The sequence below is a fragment of the Triticum aestivum genome, chromosome 1A, assembly GCF_018294505.1.
Source record: "Triticum aestivum cultivar Chinese Spring chromosome 1A, IWGSC CS RefSeq v2.1, whole genome shotgun sequence".
NCBI classification, from domain to species: Eukaryota; Viridiplantae; Streptophyta; class Magnoliopsida; order Poales; family Poaceae; genus Triticum; species Triticum aestivum.
Window position 1 is genome coordinate 28,016,351 of NC_057794.1, and position 14,830 is coordinate 28,031,180.

Below are 14,830 nucleotides of genomic sequence, written 5' to 3' on the forward strand. Positions count from 1 at the left end.
TGTGCCAAGGGCGGCTGCGGATGAGTCCGCACGCCGCGTCACTTCAACCAGTTTGGCCCTGAGGGCCATAGTCCTACCCTCAGCCTCAGCCCTGATCAGCCCCAACCTCGCTTTGTATTCGCGCTCTAAGGCCGAGCGAGCTTCCACCACACGGTGGTCGACCTCTTCCTGGGCCCGGACTTTGCACGCAGCAATGTCATCCTCCGCCTGAGCCACCAGGCGCTCCCTCATCTCCAACCGCTCAAGGTCAAGGTTGCGCTCGGCGGCCTCCAGCGTCAGCGCCTCCTCGTGCTTCAGCAGCTCCGCCCGGTCGACGGAGGCCCCCTTCAGCGACTAAAGGGCCGCCTGGCGCAGTCCCACTTGCTGCTCCAGGGAGTTGCTCCAGGCTTGGAGCTCCCATGCGCGCTTCTTCGCATCTCTGTGCCAACGGTCTGCTTCCCGAGCCTCCTCGACAGCCTGGGAGCAGGCCTCCCGCAAAGCCACCAGCGACGCTTCAACCTTCGCGTTGTCAAGATCACGTTGGTGATGCGCGAGGGCGACGGCTACCTTAAGTTTGCGCCTCTCCTCAGCAAGGCGCAAACCTTCGGCCTCGAGGCGCGCATCCTCGCCAGCAAGTTCTGCCCCGATTTGGCTCACCGCATTCGCCACCCCCTGGAGGAACTCTTGGTGAAGGGCGCGACGCTCCCGAGCGCGCCTGAGCACGTCTTTCGCATCATCCTCTTCCACCGGAGTATGCGGAGGGCCCCGAGGCGGCATGCCCCTCCCAGCGCGAGGCTGGGGGCTGGCGCCCTAGCCATCGCCGAATGGACCCCTCTAGGAATCCAGCCTGGCGTTGGTCCACCCACGGAGGAGGAGCTGAAGGCAGACTTCAACCATTCACCCTCTATGATCATAGGAGGAACGCTGGGCAATCCGGATGTGCCCCAGGAGGATTCATGAAGAAAGGACAGCGGGCGCATAGGCTCAAGGTGCCTGGTGGAACGGACCACTCCACCGACTGGTCCAGCGGCGGGGGTGCCGCTCGAGCTCAGCGCGCTCAGAGCTAGCGGAGAAGGCGAAGCTTTGGGGGCTGGCTCCCGGGCCGACTCGGCGAATTTGGCAGGATGGGGCCTGAAAGGCCACAATCAGCCACATGGATAGTAAAGTAAATGAGGAGAGAAAGAAGAGGACTTACTCGTCCATGGCGAAGTACTTCCTGCGCTTCAACAAGCGGCAAGGGCGGTCGTCGCCACCCAAGGCCTCCTTCCTCTTGCGGAGGGCCTCGAAATCTACATGGAACCGACCGAGGCGCCCGACGCAGGGGTCGACCTGGGGCGCGGAAGAAGCGTCAAGATGATCAGCGTCGAAGGAGCCGGCCCGGGGGATGCCATCAGGCGTCGCCTCGCGAGGAATGGCCGGGGCCTCGGGAGCCCCGGCGTCAAGAGCCGAGGGCCACAACTCCACGCCTGTTGCCGCTCCAAGGAGGGCCTCGGGAGGCGCCGCCTTCAGGGCTTCTCGCGGCATCGGCACCTCGACATCAGTTGCCTCAGCTCCCGCCAGTTCTCGTCTCCTTGCTCTATCGCCTGAGGAAGGACCACTATGGACGACAGGGGGAGCAACCACGGCGGCTGGGTTCTCATGGGGCCCCGTGAAGCCAGCCGGGTGCAGCCCCCACTTGTCGAAGCTGGGCATCTGCCTCACAAAATCGGCCCTGCCAGAGCAAAGATACAAAAGGGCACCATCACGCCGAAGGCTTCTTGGGGAAGGGTTGCTAGTCAAGACCCTGAGCACTGTCCGCAGCACTTCAGGCACCAAGTCCTCCTCCTGAAGTTGCATGCGGTCTTTGTGCCCCGCAAAGTCCCACATCCGGCGAGAGTGGCGCTGGAGAGGAGTAATGCGGCATTGGAGGAACTCCTTCACCACCTTGGGTGCTGTCACATTGAGCGCCCTCAAACTCTGGAAGCGGCACCAGACGAAGGCGAGCCGGGAGCTCGCGAGCATCTCATGGTCCCAGCCCGAGTGGGGAACAGTAGGCAAGGTCGGGTGCGAGAGTAGAGGGTTGGGCACTCCGACATCCACATACAGCCACCGCTCTCTGAACCTGGCCTCAGGAGGAGGAAGGCCGAAGTTGATCCCTGAAGCGGCCGTCTCTGGCACGGCGAAGAAGCCCACGCACCCTGAGCACTGAGTGGGGTCGCTCAAGCGCAAAGAAAATAAGTGGCGCAGCAGGGCAATGGAAGGAGGAATGCCTACCATTGCCTCGCAAACAAAAGCAAAGACAGCCAGAAGGGTAATGGACTCAGGCCCGAGGTGCATCATGCGGATCTGATAATGGGAGAGCACCACTGGAAAGGGGGGAACCTGACCCACCCACAGGGCATCAGTGAAGAATCAGACCTCCGTGACGATCCTATCAAGGGAGGCATGGGACGCAGGCCATACTGTGGTCCTGCCGCACTCGTTGAAGATGGTGGCAAGGGCAGAGCGGACCTTGTTCAAGGCTTCTGGATTGAGTATGATCGACCGATCAACAGCGGGGGCCGCCACCGGAGGTGAGCGGGGCGAAGGCGCGGGCTTCTTTCCCTTACCTTTCTTCATTGTCGCCATCGCGATGGAAAGAGGGAAGAGCTCGAGCCGGATTGGCTGCGGAGGTTGGAGCTCGAAGAAGGAAAGGTAGGAGGCGAGCGAGCAGCGGAAAGGGGAACAACTATGTGCAACTACGGGTCCGCTTAGCCGGACGCGTAACAAGGCATCGTGGGGAATCGTAGATGCCCACATCCAATCAATCGACACGCGGCGCCCAAGGCCGCAGGCTATTGGGGCCTGCGGCGCTTCGCTCTTGGCCCTTCGGTTCTCTGGTAAGCCCTTGGGCCCGGGGGCTACTGTCGGCGTTCTGGGAACGGGGATCCCCAGACTTTCCTGCCTGTGGCCTGCGGCGTGGCTCGAGTGGGGGCCCAATGCGGCCCAGCTTCATCAGCTCAAGCTCAAGACCCTCGCAAGGGGCCAAGCCTTGCGGGGCGGACGACAAGAGGCTTCCTCAAGAGCAGCCTCATCAGGCAGGCTCGCGAGGAGGCGGAGAGATCAAGGCAGGGGTGCCTCGCGAGGAGCCCGTGACGCAAGCCATGACGATCGAGATTAGGCGGGCGCTGGCCTGCGCAGTGTCCTTGTTTCCCCTTCGGTGCAAAGGGAGCAAGCACAGGCCAAGGCATCGGGCAAAGATTGACATTCCAGTGCAACGAGACCAAGACCAGCGAAGCGGCAGGACGTAGGTCACCATGGAGCCCAAGACGGCGTCACCACCAGTGCTTTTGGCAGCCGAAGACCAACCTTTGGTCAGGATAACTTGTACTAGACATTCCCCTTCAAAATGGCCAATTGTTGGCGCCCTTCCCGCTCATTATTTGGGAAGAGGACCAATGCCTCTATAAATAGGACTAGCCCCCGAAGAGGAAAGATGGGGGAGTGAGAGAAAAAAGAGAGAGAGAAGAGAAAGAGAGAGAGAGAGATCCAGACCGAGTAGAACACACCGCACCAGCTCAAGAACACCTCTCGCGAGGCCGTTCTTCCCCCTGTATTGTTCATCATCAGCCCCTGAGGCAATCCACCACACCACACACTCGAGTAGGGTATTGCACCACATCGGTGGGCCAAACCAGTATAAACCTCGTGTCCTTTGTGTGTTCTTCTTTCCAGCCTAGATTTCATGCAAGCCATAGAAGCGCGAGTGGTAGGGGAAAGATCTCCGTGCGCACCCCAGAGTTCGAACCTTAAGGGTCTGTCGGAACCCGAAATCCGACAGTGCTTGTGGGCCAACTCGGCCTCCTGCGGGCATGAATCCTGGCCCATGGTTGGATTTCTAGTTGTATTTAGGCCGTGGTGGCCCAGTTGGTGCCACTTTTTTTTTCTTACTTTATTTATTTTATTATGTTTCTACTTACAACAAAAAACTTACTATTGCTATTTTTATTTATTTTATTAAAGTTTATTTATTTTACTTTTACAAAATTTATTCTGTTTCTACTTCTTTATTTTATTAAAGTTTGTTTTATTTTATTTTATTTTGTTTCTACTTATTTATTGTACTAAATTTTATTTTTTTATTTTGATTCTACTTATTTATTATATTAAATTTTATTTTATTTCTACTTATTTATTAAAGTTTATTTAATTTACTTTATTAAAGTTTATTTTGTTTGTACTTATTTATTTTATTAAATTTTATTTTATTTTATTTTGTTTCTACTTATTTATTAAAGTTTATTTTGTTTCTTTCTGCTTTTCATGTTTTGAACAGAAAATACTTTGATAATTTCAGTGGCATGAATTTTATATAATTTTAGTTTAAAAAATACTAGAGGTTTGTAAAAACTTTTTAGTTGATTCCTTTTCCTATTAGAGTTTTATAAAAAAATTAGTTAATTTTTCTTTTTGTTATCATCATTTCATCCACATAGCAATTGGAAAAAAGTAGAGGGGGTTACGGCAAAAACTGGATGCACTTCGTGTACAAAACGAATAATCTCTTTCGAAGTATCAAGGTTTCATACGGAAACTTGTCTGTTACAAATGGATTTTTTAAACTTATTTGAACTCCATAGTTTTTCTGTGTTCAAAATGCATATTCAAAGCCACATCATCAATTTTCAACCCTTTCTGACTTTATTTGTTATTTTTCATGCATTTACTGATTATTTTGAGCTATAAGTGTAACAACCCGAGAATCATGCTATAGTAACTCCACGCTAATGATGCCGAGTCACCTTACTTACTAAGCTAATTGCCCATTGATTGAAAATGAATTGAAAATCAAAATTAAATTGCAAGTCAAATTTATACTTTTTCAAAAATGCAAACAAAATAGTTAGTGTTTTAGAAAATAATCCCTAAGTATTTATCATGTAGAAACCAACCTCTTTTGACTTCCCCCCCCCCCCTGAAAATCAAACAATGGACCAACAACGCTTAAATGGTCCATTTAAATTCAAACTGAAATTAAGGCCTTTCAAAAATAATTTAAAACCCTGTGAATAGTTCCACAATATTACAAAGTATTTATGAAAGAAGTTTCTTATCGAACAAATTTTATTTGGATCTAAAACAAATCAAAACAGAAAGTTAAAAAAATGAAGAAAATGCTAGACACTTAGGCCTACTACTACAAGAGGAGGCCCAACCCACCTCCACGTCTCCTGCTAGCTACCTCTCGCTATAGTGGGAGCAGGGGGGTCGGGCGGCCATCCACGCCTCCCTGGCCGCCGTGTCGAGCATCCAACACCTCCACGAGGAGGATAAGGTCACCCCGACCCAGTAGACAAATACCCTAGCCCCAAATCCCTCGGCCTCTCCCTCTCTTTCGATTCGGAAGTTCGTCCGAGAGCTACTCGTCATGGACGTCGTCGTCGTCGCGGCCCCGACTTCCCTGACGCCTGAAAAGTTGTCCAAGAGCTGCGCCATGGACGTCTCCTTCGGCTACTTCTACCGGTTCGAGCGGGGAAGCACTGCATCGCTGGGATCGACGTGTCTTCCTCGCCTATAGGCGCCGCTGCCCGGCGCCCAATCTACCTCACCGGAGCTCCTCTGCCCTGCCGGACGCGCCCTCCATCTCCCTCTGTGAGCGCCACCCCGATTCCCCTCTTCCCCCTTCCGTCTTCCCCGCCGTAGTCCGACGTCCGCAGCCGCCCAGTCTCCAGCCAGTGGCCGCAGTCACCGCGAACGCCCAGCCCTGCGCCACTGCCCGCCAGCTCATCACGCATCCTTGCCTAGCACCGCCGCTGCCCTTTTGCTCCTCTGCTGCTCGTTACTGCTCCGGCTCTATACTGGGCACTGCTGCTGCCCTTGCGTTGCTGCTGCTCTACTAGTGCCGCTAGTTGCTGCCGATGCTGCTACTTGCTGTCATTGCTGCTCGCTGTTACTGCTCTCTATTGCTGTTGCTTTGCTCGCTGATGTCGCTGCTTAGCCTCAACATTGCTGCTGCGCTTCTATACTACTGCTTGTGGCTGGCCATGGCCAAGGCCATGGCCGAGTGTGTTGCGTGGTGTGTGTACGTGTGTGATTCTGTGTGTGTGGCCGGCCCTGTGCCAATTAGCTTAGGAGCTAATTAGTAGTTAGGTTAATTAGTGTCTACCCTATGACATGTGGCTTCCCTGGTGATTAAACTAAATAAACAAAATCAATTCAACTACAGTCAATGACATCGGGGCCCGCTGAACAGTACCCACTGTTGACTAGTCACATGTTGACTTGGTCAACCCAGCCCTCTGGTCCCACCTGTAAGCCACTATGGTTATCCCACAGTTGGGTACACATAGCTTTTTCCTATTTATTTTTGAATTAATAATAGCCTAGTAATTTTAGAATATTGTTTAAGCTTCGAAAATTAAAATAAAATAATTCGTAACTCGGATGAAAAAGTTTTATATATGAAAGCTGCTCAGAACGACGAGACGAATCAGAATACACTCTCCGTTCATATGTCACATGCCCCTAGCATAGCGAACATCGAACCTTTCCCCTCCGGTTTGTCTGTCCGAAAATGCAAACTTCGGAAAAACTTTCCCGGATGTTATCCCCCTTCGCCGGTAGCGTGTAGTGCCGCATTACAACACCCCTAACACCGCTTTTTGTCTTTTCATGCATAGTATTGCACTTGTTTGCTCTGTATTTACTATTTCTTCCCCCTCTTCTCTCCGGTAGACCCCGAGACCGCTGCTAAGGCCCCGGTGATCGACTACGTCACCGACGACCCGTCCTTCTCGTCTGAGCAACCAGGCAAGCAAACCCCCCTTGAGCATTCCGATATCGCCCATTTCTTTTCCTCTCATGCTTGCATTAGAACTGCTACTGCTTTATGTATGATCCTACTCTGATGCATCGCCTGTTTTTGTTACCTGCTTTCATACCTTACCTTCTTGTTCTAAACTGCTTAGTATAGGTTGGTTAGAGATCCATCAGTGACCCCACCTTGTCCCAGTTGCCTCGCTTTAAGTTCGATGACTCGATCAACGTGATCGACGTCCAGGCCCCGACACCGCACATCACTTTCCCCCCTAGTTGTACGACTCTGCAGAGATACCATCGAGTGCCGAGGGTGGAACCTCTTACATCACTCCTGATGAGATCTCTATAGTGTAGCTATATAGTCGAGGTCATCGAGGGTGATTTCCTCCTTAACCACTTCCGTTACGGCTCTGTCGTGCAACCCATCAAATGTGAACCTCGAGGGTGGATCCTCTTACGTTCACCTTGATGATAACATCGAGTGGGATTCACCGGGGGTGATTCCTCGGGTTTTTCCCTTGGTGTTAGACACACAGTTACTATGGTTACTATGACTTTAAACTGAACCATGTTACTAAAGACGGGTCGGCCCTAAGGGGTACCCGCGCGAGCTTAATAGCGAGTGATGTGGAGTCGGGTTGACCTAGAAGGTGCCCGCGAGATACTTACGAGGCGTGGCCGGGCATTCTTAGCCCTTGCCACAAGTACTCGAGAAGGGGTGACGGGGTCACACCTTTCGTGAGTCTCTGCTCATGACCGCACTACCAACACACTAACGGTTTGGATATTTGATCTGAGGGGCCTCTGGCATGATATCACTAACCATCACGTGGGCATATATAGTATGGGAGTTCTGCGTCGTATAAATCAGCCGAAGCTTATTAGACGTCAGTGACTAAGCGGCGCGCGCCGGGTTGGACTGGTAAGCACCTGCCTTTTTGAAGGAGGTAGCTAGGTCTGCTCACCGGCCGCGTACGCAACATGCAGGAGTTCTCGGGGAGATGGCCCATGACCCCTAGGGGCATAGGCTTAGTCCGGCGTGCTGACCTCTCTATTAAGCCTAGGTCGGGTTGCGGCGTATTGTTTGGCCGTGGCCGGGCATGACACAGGAAAGTGTGTCCGGCCGGAGTTAATCGAGCGTGGTGGGTAAGTTGGTGCACCCCTGCAGGGAAGAAAACATCTATCGATAGCCTTTCCTACGGTAATGGACACTTGGAGTTGTATCCCGATCGATACAACTAGAATTGGATACTTGAGATGAGAAATGGTTATGAGAAATGAATAGTATGGCTCTGGGATTACTTTCTCGCAGGGAGTCAAGAAAGGATCTCTGGCCGAGGTTGATAACACTACTACTACTTTACATTATGTTGATCTGTACTCTTCTATATGCTTGAAGATGCTTGAAGATGCTAGTCTTCGATAGGCTAGGCTTTCCCCTACTTTTCTGGCATTCTACATTTTAGTCCACAGATACAGCCCATTTCCTTTGATACAGATGCATAATTAGTTTAGGTCTGATGTAAGTCTTGCGAGTACTTTGGATGAGTACTCACGGTTGCTTTGCTACCTCTTTTTCCCCATACCCGATTGTTGCGACCAGATGATATATCCCAGGAGCCAGACAACACCACTGATGATTACTACTATCCCGAGGGTGCCTACTACAACGTGACGGCCGCTGACAACTTGGAGTAGTTAGGAGGCTCCCAGGCAGGAGGCCTTGCCTTTTCGATCGATGTTGCTTTTGTGCTAAACTTGTCTAACTCATGTATGTACTCAGATATTGTTGCTTCCGCTGACTCTTGAGTATTCGAGCTTATGTATTCGAGCCCTCGAGGTCCCTGGCTTGTAATATAAAGCTTGTATTATTTTGATTTGTGTCTAGAGTTGTGTAGTGATATCTTCCCGTGAGTCCTTGATCTTGATTGTACACATTTGCGTGTATGATTAGTGTACGATTGAATCGAGGGCGTCACAATAAGACCCTGGAATTGAAGGCAACATATATCTCTCATGAATAGATAAGTGACCAAACTAATAAAAGTTCATCATCACATTAAAAACAAAGTACATACATAGTTCTCATTGAACAACATATAGCTCTCCAGAGCATCTAGTTAAACCATAAATTGAAACTATATAAAACCTTTCAATGCAACAAAAAATGTGATCATAATCACAACCAATGTAAAAATTGATCCAATGGCATAATGATATCAAGCTTCGGTATGAATGGCATATTTTCTAATCTTTCTAATCTTCAACAGCATTGCATCCATCTTGATCTTGTGATCATCGACGACATCCGCAACATGCAACTCCAATATCATCTTCTCCTCCTCAATTTTTTTATTTTTTCCTTCAAGTAATTGTTTTCTTCTTTAACTAAATTTAACCTCTCGACAATAGGGTCAATTGGAATTTCCGGTTCAACTACGTCCTACATAAATAAAATCTATGTCACATTGGTCGGCATAATTGTCATAAACAATAAATGAACCAAATAGTTATAAAAAGATAATATATACCACATCTGAATCATAGACAGGACGAGGGCCGGCGGGGGCGGATACCAGAACCATCGCACTATATAATAACAAGCAATAATAAAAGTTAGAAAATTAGACAAGTATCTATCTAAAGTAAGAATATTTTCTTTCAGAAAGAAGATAAAAACAAGAGGCGCACCATAGTGGTGTCGACGACGTTAACGGCGCGGGCGATCGACGACGGTGAAGACGGGGACGGGACGTGACGGACCGCTAAACCTATGCAAATCTCGGGGAAAATGGAGCTTGAAGGTCGAGCTTCGAGAGGAGAAAGCTTAACTAGTGTGGCTCGGGCATTTTATCAAACACCTCATGTGCTGATACATCCATTTTGCATCATGCTTTTATATCGATATTTATTGCATTATGGGTTGTTATTACACATTATGTCACAATACTTATGCCTATTCTCTCTTATTTTACAAGGTTTACATGAAGAGGGAGAATGCCGGCAGCTGGGATTCTGGGCTAGAAAAGGAGCAAATATTAGAGACCTGATATGCACAGCTCCGAAAGTCCTGAAACTTCACGGAAGCTATTTCCAGAATATATAAAAAATACTGAGCGCAAGAAGGTCCAGAGGGGGGCCATACCCTGGCCACAAGGGTGGGGGCGCGCCCCCTGCCTCATGGGCCCCCTGGTGGCCCTCCGATGCCCATCTTCTGCTATTTGGAGTCTTTCGTCGAGGAAAAAAATCATAAGCAACCTTTCGGGACGAGATTCCACCGCCACGAGGCGGAACCTTCGCGGAACCAATCTAGGGCTCCGGCGGAGCTGTTCTGCCTGGGAAACTTCCCTCTGGGAGGGGGTTAATCATCACCATCGTCATCACCAACGATTCTATCATCGGGAGGGGGTCAATCTCCATCAACATCTTCACCAGCACCATCTCATCTCAAACCCTAATTCATCTCTTGTATCCAATCTTTGTATCCAAACCTCAGATTGGTACCTGTGGGTTGCTAGTAGTGTTGATTACTCCTTATAGTTGATGCTAATTGGTTTACTTGGTGGAAGATCATATGTTCAGATCCATTATGCATATTAATACCCCTTTGATTATGAACATGAATATACTTTATGAGTAGTTACGTTTGTTTCTGAGAACATGGGAGAAGTCTTGCTATTAGTAGTCATGTGAATTTGGTATTCGTTTGATATTTTGATGAGATGTATGTTGTCATCCCTCTAGTGGTGTCATGTGAACGTCGACTATATGACACTTCACCATTGTTTGGGCCTAGAGGGAGGCATTGAGAAGTAATAAGTAGATGATGGGTTGCTAGAGTGACAGAAGCTTAAACCATAATTTATGCGTTGCTTCGTAAGGGGCTGATTTGGATCCATATGTTTCATGCTATGGTTAGGTTTATCTTAATACTTCTGTTGTAGTTGCGGATGCTTGCAATAGGGGTTAATCATAAGTGGGATGTTTGTCCAAGTAAGGACATCACCCAAGCACCGATCCGCCCACATATAAAATTATCAAAGTACCGAACGCGAATCATATGAACATGATGAAAACTAGCTTGACAATAATTCGCATATGTCCTCGGAAGCACTTTCCTTCATATAAGAGTTTGTTCAGGCTTGTCCTGTGCTGCAAAAAGGATTGGGCCATCTTGCTGCACCTTATCTCTGCTCCTAATGGAGCAGTACGTAGGTCGTTCGTTCGTTCGCTTCCTCACCCAGGTCGTTCGTTCGTCGGCTTCCTCGCCTCCACCCCTCGATCGCCCTCGTCTCCACCGATTTTTTTCCCTTTCTTTCAGCCCACGCCGATATTTTAGGCGTAATGATTCTACGTGTTTTCCATTATCGCCTCTCCTGTCCTTTCCTTTCCTTCTCTTTCCTTAGTATAGAGCATCTCCAAAACATTGATCTGGATCGTGTACAACATTGCCTAAGCATGGACATCATCCAAAGTCGCCTCCATAGGCCATCCGCCCCTTCCGTGACGCCTCGCACCACCATCCGGATATCTGGACGTCGCAGGTCATCCAGTGAGTTCGACATCGCGGTCTACCCCATCGATCGGAGCTATGCCCGATTATGACGAGATCATGGTCAATCTGGCCGTCGCCACGCGCCATGCTTTTGGATCCAGTGAGGAAGAGGGGATGGCCGAGGAGAGGAGCGGTGGGCTGTTGATGCCTTTCTGGGCACGAGGAGGAGCTGCTCGTTGATGTGCACGGGTTGATGCGCACGGGGTAACGGCTGCTTCTTCAGCCATCGCCAACACCTAAGCTGCTCTGCCATCGAGAACGGGGTGGAGTGAGAACTGTCGAGTAGAGAGCTGAAGGTTGTGGAGAAGAGATATGGAGAAGCGTCGATCCACAAAGGTAGAAACCATCGTCCTCAATCTTAAAGTTTTTGCCTGCCACGTACGTCCATGTAGTGTACTGTTATCATCTATCATCGTACATGTGTTTCTTGTGGTATCTACGGTTTACATCAATTCTTTCTATTTCATGGCCGCAATGTTTTTTTAGTATACGATTACCATAGTCATGCCAGTTCCACAGCAAGCATGAGCGACGGCTGTAGCATCTCTAAGTACTTGACCCAGACTCTGCAGGTCGTGCATAAGCCGAGGACTTCCGTGGCCGCCTTGACTGTCGTTGTCTCATACAAACCGAATTAGGTCAGTTCCAGTGCAGAAACATGTACAGCACTACGGACGCATGGCACTCAATGTCGGACCGCACACGATCTGTCCTACGGCTCCGGGTCCATACGCATTAGCTCGTATCCACCTGTATCCGACTCACAGTTCACAAGGTATTGTTCTTATTCCATGCCTGCAATGTTTTCTGTACAATTGAGTCTTATTATATGTTGCTAAGAACTATATTCGTGCTTACTGGAGAATAACTGTTTGTAAGAAGCTCACGTCAGATGTTTGCGATGGTATTTGTATGGCATTGAGCAATATATGTTTGCCCAGAGTGTTTCATGTTTCGGTGATGTATGATGGCAGTGAGTAATCGGTAGTTATTTATGCCATGGATGTGAGAAAATTATCCTTGATTTTAACAGTCGTGTTTAATTAAGAAAAGACAGGTGAAGCAACTACCTTTGTTCGAATTTAACTATTTAAGTCAAACCATGCAGTAGGAGAAGAAACTTAACGTGTAGACTTACATAAACATGCCATTCTGTATTGGTATTACATACACAGTATCATCTGATGAAAAATGTTCATGCTCAAATTTTTCTCATCAACAGTTGGTTTATCAGCACTCACATGTCAGGAAGTAGAATGCGAAGACATACTAGGAAACCACATGCAAAAAACATTATGATGGACTTATGTTTCTTCTCCTATTGTGTAACTTTAAGGGGTTTGAATGATATTAGATCAGAAAAAAAATCAAATTGATCTAATCTTTGTTTTGCTAATTGTGTTTTTAGTTTGAAGAATGATTGTTTTATAATATCCCATGGAAACAATGAACAAATCATAAGACCGTGCTTGCAATTATTATTATAAAGTAATTCGTTACCTGGTAAGTTCACCTCAGTGGAGCTTGCCATTGTTGCACTCACTCATTCTACATTTTGTATTTTTCTTGTTCTATGCATTGCCCTATTTGCAAGGTTGGAACCCATCGGAATTCTGGACAATTTTGTTTCTGTTTTATGCATAATTCTTGCATTGTAGACATGCCTCTATGGTATATTTACCACAAAGTTTAGTGCCACAAGATGATAAGAAATAAGTTGAAGAATGAGCATTCTTTAGCAGCAACAAAGGCTCATAGATCGAATAACAACTTGAACTTCATACAATTACAATACTTCTGTTCCGTTGAAAAGTTCCTGTGTGATGTACGTAGCGATATGATGCTTAACTGTGCGGTCTAATGTTTCTTTTACAGGTCACACTAGCAAATATCTACACCCCAAAATTTGGAAGAGCAATAATTATAGGAGGATAACACGAGTACCAAATTCTGGAAATGGATCATGGGTGTCATGCTCAAAGAAGGTCTTCGTTCCATGAAGCATTGTATGTGCCGTTTACGAAGATAATTATTCGATCTCGAGTGATCGATCGAGTCGATGCATGCGATCTCCTATTGATACCAAATTGATCCAAAACTAAGATTTTCATCATTGCTGATACTTTTGCCTACACAAGTTGTAATACCTCCCTATAGCCCACATTACTTCCTTAACCTCCAAATTATCATACTCTGACTAAGCACTCCAACAATTACTACATTTAGTTGACAAGCTCCCGTTTATAGGAACTCGTACGATATTTCTATTTCTGTTGGAGCAGAGCCCTAAACTTGGTTTTCCTATAGGGTTGCCCTTCTTTTTGAGGGCTATAGATGGGGTTCGCCTGTCTCATTTGTTTTATAATCGACCATAGGAATTCAAGAACCATTGCTCTGATCAAACTGTTGCCAAGTCGGTGCCAAGCTTTATCTATATTTAACTAAGAAGAAGAACAAAATTGATCAAATCAATTAACTGTTCCTTAAAAATGAGATCAAAACCTTTTGAAATTATACGATATGTAGAAATACAAGATTATGAGAAAGAGGTTAGACATGTGATCCAAGTGAAGGTTTAGGGCGAAACAACCTGTGGTTGGATGGTTAGAGGGATTGTGGTATCCTCAGCCCACCAGGGTTCAAATCCTGGTGCTCACATTTATTCCTCGATTTATTTCAGGATTTCCGGCGATGCGCATTCTGTGGAGGAGACGTTCCCGTCGACGACGAGGTGTCTACGGTGACTTTGTAAATTTCAAGATGATATGCCGGCTCAGTCTTTCGGAGGTGCGCATGTCTATGAGCGGTTGTGTCTGTACTGATGTTCAAAAAAAAGTGAAGGCTTAGGGGAAGGATGTGGTCGGAGAAAGTTGTTGATTTGTCTTCATGTAAGGTGAGAGCAGTTAAGAAGCCACAAAAACGGTCAGGGAGGAAAAGAGCGGGAGAGAGAATCAATTAATTAACATCATTACGTACAAATGCATAGAGCTGAAAAAGCTACAACAACTTAAGACGAAGGACCTCTCCCCCCTCCCTCCCCCGCCACCACCCGCGAGGCATCGGGGAGGGCTCCCGATCCCCAACGCCGCACCCCCCTCCTCCTCCCTCCTCCACCCTCACCGCCGCCAAGGGGCGTGGCCGGGCGAAGCCTGAGCGTCGCCGCCGCCGGTGGAGGGGCTCCTTCGTCCCCCGCTCGTGGGGTATGGCGCGGGCCAAATCTCATGGCTGGGCGCGGCGGTGCCCCGGAGCAGGCCGGTGATGGTAGCGTCCGACGGGCGGCGGGCGGCATGGTGGTGGTGCAGGCCGGTGGTGGGTCGGCGGCGGTGCTTCCGGCAGTGCTTCGGCGTCGCGTCCGGCGCCACAGGTCGCGTTGACCGAGTCGCGGGCGGCCCTCACGCCATAGTGCTGTGGTGGGGGGCGGCGCTGCAGCGGAGGTGGTGGGTTGCTCCCACCCAGTCGAGCCCTCGCGGCTGGGTGGTAGCGCTCGGCTCGGGTGGATCCCCTGGTGGCGTCTTCAGG